We start from the raw sequence: 7,880 nt of genomic DNA on the forward strand, positions 1-7,880 counted from the left end.
CATTGTTTTACTGCTATTTCTTTCTTCAATTAAAAGTTAGTTATATACATTTTATGTTTTCTTTACCTTTTCAATTATAAAATATAGCCGGGTGTGGTGGTGCACTCTTGTAATCCCCACGCTTGGGAGGCGGAGACAGGAGGATCGCGCAGGTTCAAAGGCAGCCGCGCTGGTTTAAGAGACCCTCTTTCTAAATAAAAATATAAAAATATGTCTGGTAGTGTAGCCTGGAGGTAGAAGGGTTTCCAGGAGCCCCAGTACCACCAAAAAAGAAAAAAACAAAACAAAATAAATAAATAAATAAATGATAAAGTATATATGGAGGTAATTTTAAATGTTTATTATATAAAAATGTTACATGACACATTAATATAGCTATAATTTATGCTGATGTATTTGTTTATATGCAAATACACTAGAAACTAAAAGTATACTAAGGCGAAACTGTAAGTGATTATTTATTAGGCTTATGTTTCAACCCTCTTGAAAAATTATTTCCCAAGTTCCACCTATAGATGATGAAAGGAAGCTCACTTTCAGGTCCTCAGCATTGTTCTTTTCCTCTCCGTTTCCTCTGCTGCCAAAAGTTTGAACTATGGAGAAGTAAATTAGTAAAGCATTCCTAATTTTCTTGGTTTTTATTTTGATAGTATTATATTTTTAAATCCCCTTTAGGATTTGTTTGCATAATAGATCTTCAGCTAACATAATGCCTCTATATTGCTTATTTAGTAAAATAACCTGTTTATATGTTTTGTCAACCCAAAAGAATCTAGACACTTGGTGCCACTATAGTAATAAGTTGTTGTTGTTGTTGTCGTTATTATTATTATTATTATTATTGGTTTTTGGAAGCAGTATAAACAACCTAGCTTGAATAGCTAAGGAGCTCATGGTCCAGGAAATGTGACCAAGTACCCCACTATACCATTATTCCATTTCAAAATTAATTTATATATACATAAATACACATGTATTCATGTATCTATATAGATAACATACACATGTATGTTTAGTGTACCCAGGCTCATAACGAATAACATATGTATGTGTACACACACACACACACACACATGAGGTTAGTGCAGCAGTGCTCATAATGAATAATAGGATCTCCCTCCCTGTCTTCCTTTGTTCTCATGAATTCCATACTCCTAAAACAATAACTTTCTTTTTTTTTTCTTTATCTCACCTAGCTTTTTCAGGAATTCCCCTTAGTACTGCTAAATAACATGCTTTTACTGCTATTTCTTAATTTTTCAATTACATGTTAGCCATATACTTCATGTTTTTTGCTTATTTTTTAAATTGTGACATATAGACACATACAGAAAAGGGCATAAGATATGTCTACTTGAAGAAAGTTATAAAATTTCAGATATTATATAAATATGTGGTATAGTATATTAATATAACTATTTTTATGTGGATCATATTGGAAAAGGCATACATTCACACAGCGCTTGGTGCCCCCCTTCCCCTTTACCCCCTCCCAACAATAAGAGTCCAGTTGACCATGCAACATTCACACTTATACACATATTCAAATGTAGCTCCTCCATTAATCAACCTCAGCCTTCTTTCTCCCCTACTCTTTCTTTCTAGCTTTGCTGAGGTTTCCCCTCCACTATCTGGAGTCCCTCTGTATCCCTAATGCTTCCTAGTTTGGGCATATGAAAGAAAACATATGTCCCTTCTCTTTCTGTGCTTGGCTGATCTCACTTAATATAATGTTCTCCAGGTCTTTCTATCTTCTTGTGAATGACATGATTTTGTTCTTCTTTATTGCTGAGTAGAATTCCATTGTGTGTATTTCCCATAATTTTGTAATTAATTCGTCTGTTGATGGAGACCTAGGTTGATTCCATATTTTGGCTAGTACGAATTGTGCTGCTATGGACATGGGTATGCATATGTTACTGCAGTTCTCTGATTTCAACCCCTTTGGAAAGATACCCAGGAGTGATATAGCCGGATCTTATAATGGATCCATTCTCAGTTTTCCAAGGAATCTCCACACTGATCTCCATAGCAGCTGAACTAGTTTGCACTCCCACCAACAGTTTAAAAGAGTTCCTCTTTCTCCACATCTCACCAGCATTTGTTGTTATTTGACTCTTTGTTGCCACTCTGATTGGGTTGGATGGAATCTCAGCATAGTTTTGATCTGCATCTCCCTGATGGCTAACGATGTTGAACATCTTTCCACGTACTTATTGGCCATTTGTATCACTTCTTTTGTGAAGTGTCTATTCAATTCAGTTGCCCATTTATTGATTGGGTTATTTGTTTTGCTAGTGTAGAGTTTTTTGAGCTCTTTGTATATTCTGAACATTAGCCCTGTTAATATAACTATTTTACACTAATGTGAATATTTATTTGCAAAATAAATACATCAGTTAATAATGTAATAAGTAATAACTATAAGCACAGCTCTAAGGCCTGAAGCTCCTCACATTATCTCTTCCAAATCACAAATTTCCCCCAGCTACCAAGAATGGCAACTGTTCTTATTTGTGTAACAGTTTCCTTGCTTTTCTTTATTTTGATCAACTATGAGTGCATCCCTGTAAAAACAGGATACTTTTGCCAGATTTTGAACTTTACATTAATGGGCTCACACTGTGACACAGTAGTTCTCAATGGGGATGCTTTCCTTCCAGGAGATATTGACAATATCTGGAAACATTTTGTTTTTTCACAACTTGGGTGGCTGCTATTGGCTTCTGAGGGTAGAGTCCAGGGATGCTGCTAATACCCAATGTAAAGGCCAATCCCATTAACAAGCAATCTTCTGGCTCAAAATTTTTGTAGTGCTGAGTTTGAGCAGTCAGCTGAAGTGCATGGCTGCGCATGATGGACTGCATAATTGAGTTATTTGAGCTCTCATTGGAGTAGTTTCTGTTCATTATATCTTCAAGTTATATTTTTAATCTAGAAAACTAAGTTTTATCTTTCTTACTCCATAACCATCAAACACCCTTTTCACTAATTTATTTATTTCTATCAGTTTTGGTTAAAATGATCTTATGTTTACCAGGTAAATATTCTTAGAAGTTACTTATATTTTCAAGCCATATAGATAGGAATATGGCTATAGTATACATATATTTATATATTTATGTTATGTATATTTATAGGATATATTTATTTTTATGCCAGAAAGAATTTTGGGGGAACATTGACTATTGTCCATATTTTGTTTGCTTTGCTACAAACACCTGTGAACGTGGCCCAGTATACTGGCAATCTCTCTGCTCTATTTTTTCTTGAAGATATCCTTCCTCTGCTCTTCTGGTCCTAACCAGACTGCTTGCTTCATAGACAGGCTAAAGATGCCCTCCACCCCACATCATCTTGGGAACAGTTTTGACTCTTTCCTGTGCTGAATTCACCTGTTTCCTGAATTGCTTAATTTCCTTCCGTAACGTGCTGAAGCACACTTTGATTGAATACCTTCTTATTCTACTTACTCTCTGTTCTGAACTTTGAAACTCTTTATTGTGTATTTTATTTCTTCTAGCACATTCTATGTTCTAGCGTTTTTACGTTCTGAAGAGCAGTTTCTTGATCCCTGAATACTTCTTTTGCTTGTTAAGCATCTGCTTTTGCTTCTTGTTTCTTACTGCTCTGGGAAAATTATGGGTTTTGTTTTGTTTTTGCTATTTTCTTTCTGTTTTATCAATATCCCTGATTTTTTCTTTTCTTTCTTTTTCCCTCCATTTATTTTTGGTTCTGTCTTTCCACTTCATAGTATCCTAAAATGTCTCCTAGCTTTTGCCTACTTATTTTATATTTAAAAACACGGCATTGAGAGGCTTCTTGGAAATTCTAAGAATGTGGACAGTATGGAGCAGGGACATAACTCATTTCAGTGAGATCCCCCCTCACCCTCAATGCTAGTATCTGTAGGTGTTTTTTTTTTTTTTTTTTTTTTCTGGTGGGTCGATGATTTCATCAGAATAGAATCTTTATTCTTCTGCTTGGAACATACCAGGCTGCTGATCAGTGCTAGAAGGGTGAGGTCTGGAGCTCCTACCATGAGGCAGTGTCTTGTTTAATCTTTGAATCTAATAAGGGGCCACATTTCCATTTCTACTACAACCTCTGGAGAATAAGCCACCTGTCTTTTAGCTGGCTAGCAGCAGCCATCAGTTGTTTAAGGCCACTGTAGATCTTCGACATTCCATCCAGTCTTAGGATTTTAGCCTCACTTCACTCTCTTGTCTTCAAAAGTACCTGCAGCACCCAGCTCCTGAGTGCATCCTGGATTGTGAAACATGCCAGCCTACCTCACAGGTGGACATTTCACAGCAAAAGTAGAAATCTAAGTAAGTTGCTCCCATTTTGCTTCTCTGCCTACTCCTTTCATTTTGTGTCCACTCCCCCCTATTAGTTTAAGATGCTGGTCTTCCTGTTCCTTAAAGTCTTTTCTGAATTTCTCTTCTCTGGACATTCCTCTTGTATTTCGGATCCACAGTATTATATTCTCTATCTCCTCTACTTTTTCTTAAAATTTTTTTTTCTAACTTCCCTTGAGCATTACCTCTTAGATTTTGGAATAGTTGCAAGATATAGAGCTATCTTGGCAATGGGACCCAGGTTAAAAAAAATCATCCATGTTAAATTCATCCACCTTACACACATAGCCTGCAGGTAATTTTACATAACATGCTTGCTGGGCTGAGGGTTTTTTTTGTTTTGTTTTTTGTTTTTTGGTGGTACTGGGGGTGGAAGCCAGAGGCTTTCTACCTCTGGGCTATACTCCCAGAACTTTTTTATATTTTATTTGAAAACAGGGTCTCACTAAGCTGCTGAGAGCCTCACTAAGTAGTTGAGGCTGGCTTCAAACCTGTGCAATCCTCCTGTCTCAGCCTCCCAACCTCAGGGATTACAAGCGTGCGCCACCACGCCCGGCTGGGCTGAGTTTTGACTACAACCTGTTACATGAGGTCAGGTATGGAATTTTCCACTTGGGGCATCTTGTCTGTGCTTAAGAAGTTTTCATTTGAAGCATTTCAGATTTCAGATTTTCTGATGAGGGGTACTTAACTGGTAACAATTCCATTGCATCTTGCCCAAAGTAAACACAAAAAGAAACACTCTAAATGTAATGAGTAGTCCCCAAATCCACTTCCACCTTTTACCTTTGACTATGGTCTAATGATTAAAGAGTGAAACGCTCCACTAGCAGGCAGCCAGGGAAAGGAGGGCATGAAGACACTGGCAACTACCAACCCCCTTATCAGCCTCAGGAAGCTGAATGTCTGCCTGTATATTTGGTTCCTAACCTAATGAAATATAACTGCAGTGTAGTCCAAGGATCAAGAATGCACGATTTTAATTAAACAACTTTCATATTTCCTTGATAAGTGTTCATTTACCATAAATAATGTCCACTTGTAACATCTGTATTTTTTTTTTTTTGTGGTACTGGGGTTCTGGAAGCCCTTCTACCTCTGGGCTTACACTCCCAAACCTATTTTTACGCTTTTTATTTGGAAACAGGGCTGTTAAGCCAGAGCGGCTGGCTTCGAACCTGCGCGATCCTCCTGTCTCCACCTCCCAAGCGTGGGGATTACAAGCGTGTGCCACCACGCCTGGCTAACATCTGTATTTTTATCAATTACTATTTAATGACTAGTGAGTCCACAGTGAAAGATAAGCTGTTTTTTTTTTTTTAATACAACTTGATTTTTTATTGGTTTTGTTTACACAATAAACAGACAGCAACTACAATAGCTGCCACATTAAGTGACCACAAAAAATATATAATTATATTACATGGTTATATTACAATTTTATAAAGTTAGCTACAGCATACCCATATTTTCTTATAAACTGTGTTCCTTTGGCCATATGTAAACTGTGAATACTGACAGGTATTTGAATTCATGTTCATATTAGCAGTGGGTAATAAGGGATAACATGGGTTAAAATCACTTATAAACTTTTTGAGCCATAGCATCTGTGTTAACACTATTTTTTATTGCTATGTTAAATAATACTTTACACTAGGTAATATACTTTGAAGTTAAACAGTAGCACCTTTTCTAAGTTGATTTTAGTTATGGAAGGAGTCATGTCTATTTCTCACCATCATTTATCAAAATGTTAACATTTTAAAATCATTTTTAAAGCTACTGAATGTAATTTCATTACAAATAGTACATAAATACTCTACATAAATGCAGTTTTTAAGTTGGCAAGATGGTTACAGAGCAGGATTCTGACATGGAGGAGAAAAGGGAATTGGATGTAAATGAGGAGGGTTTTAGGATGTAAAATCTCAGCATGTGGTAATAAAAATGATCGAAAACTGAAATAGGAATAACAGTATATCCATGAACTATGAGAACACTAGTGACCCAGTTAGTTTGTTGCTGAAAGTCTGAAATGTCTTTATGATGACAGGCCACTGATGGAGAGATTGGGAAGAAATTAATAAACACGGCTGTGGGTGATTCACCATCCATGTGACATATGAATTAATTATTGTCATTTCTTTGGGGCCAGATTATTGGGTTTTGGTTTTACTGTATTGTCACATTGGATTCTGGCAGAAAACAACATTCCTAGCTGATTTCCAACATGTGGGCTGGATTGCTAAAAGAAGTATAATTGGAAATTGTGTTGTATTTTAAGGCAGAATTAAAGCTCTGGGGTCCAATTTGTTCCTGAAGTCATTCTGAGAACACTGGACTGTTTTGCTGGAACAGAATCAGGACCTTTTGCATTGATGTGATGGAGAAATGACAAAGGCCAGGCTAAGAATGGGCCTCGGTCCCGTGGGTTTCCTCCTACCCCACCACATTTCCTCTCTCCCATGTTCTTCTGTACACACTTATACACACATCTCACCCCGAAGTCAACCAAAGGCACTCTGCAGAGGAGATTAAAAAGTTAAATGGGAATACACACGATGAGGTGGTTTTTGTACCCCTACAAAGCCATTTTACTCCACAGCGATAGAAAAGCACCCTGCCAATAACACCTTTCCGTTGGTTATTTAGAAAAATATAAAAATTAGTGACAAGCCTTATAACTGTTAAAATGATTTGGGTGGTTTTAAAAAGCCGTATTGTAACTATAATATTACACTTCAGCCAGAGACCGCTTTAGCGATAGTACGTGTGAGAGAGAGGATGCTCTTTGCCTTGTGTACACGGCACCGCGTAATTCACATTCTGGTACTCCAGGTCACTGGACTCGCTTCACGGTGAGGCTGTGAACGCTGGGGCCTGCCCTTTGTTCAGTCATCTATAAGTAGTGTATAAGTATTTACAGATGTCAAAACTAGACAGAATTAAAACTATAGTAGTTAAAGGAAGAATATTTTAATCATCCTGAAAAAACGGTAGATAGTATTTTCTTCGTAAACCACATAAATGGGAGATTTCAAAGAAGTCTTTTGTGATCCAATTCCAACCTCTTTTTTGTGTGTGACATCTCATCTGAATGTAAAGTACACTCTATGACTCTCAAACTTAGCTTGGATCTCTTTTCTAATACTCCCTCCTGATCATTAAAACATTTCTCATGTCCAAAAAACACACCAGCCGAACTGCTTTCCCACTTTGCATCCAGTTACAGTCTGACCAACAGTGTGACCCTAATCATCAAAAAGTTGTTTCTTAAAAAGACTTTTAAGGTTTCAAGTTGAATACTTGAAACTTTATTTAAAAAATCCTGTTTTACAGTTATCTCTTTCTGCTTTATTCAGATTTATATGATTTAAAAGTGAACCTCTTTAATAGAAATTCTCAAGTGAACTTGTTTTTAAGTCTAAGTGGTGTATGAATATATTGGAAGCTATTAGGAGCTATGTTGACATGCTAACTGTAGAAAATTAAGTGCTTTCGCAGTGAGGCTTTCTGAAT

Source organism: Muscardinus avellanarius, assembly GCF_963383645.1.
Source record: "Muscardinus avellanarius genome assembly, chromosome: 2".
Classification (NCBI taxonomy): Eukaryota; Metazoa; Chordata; class Mammalia; order Rodentia; family Gliridae; genus Muscardinus; species Muscardinus avellanarius.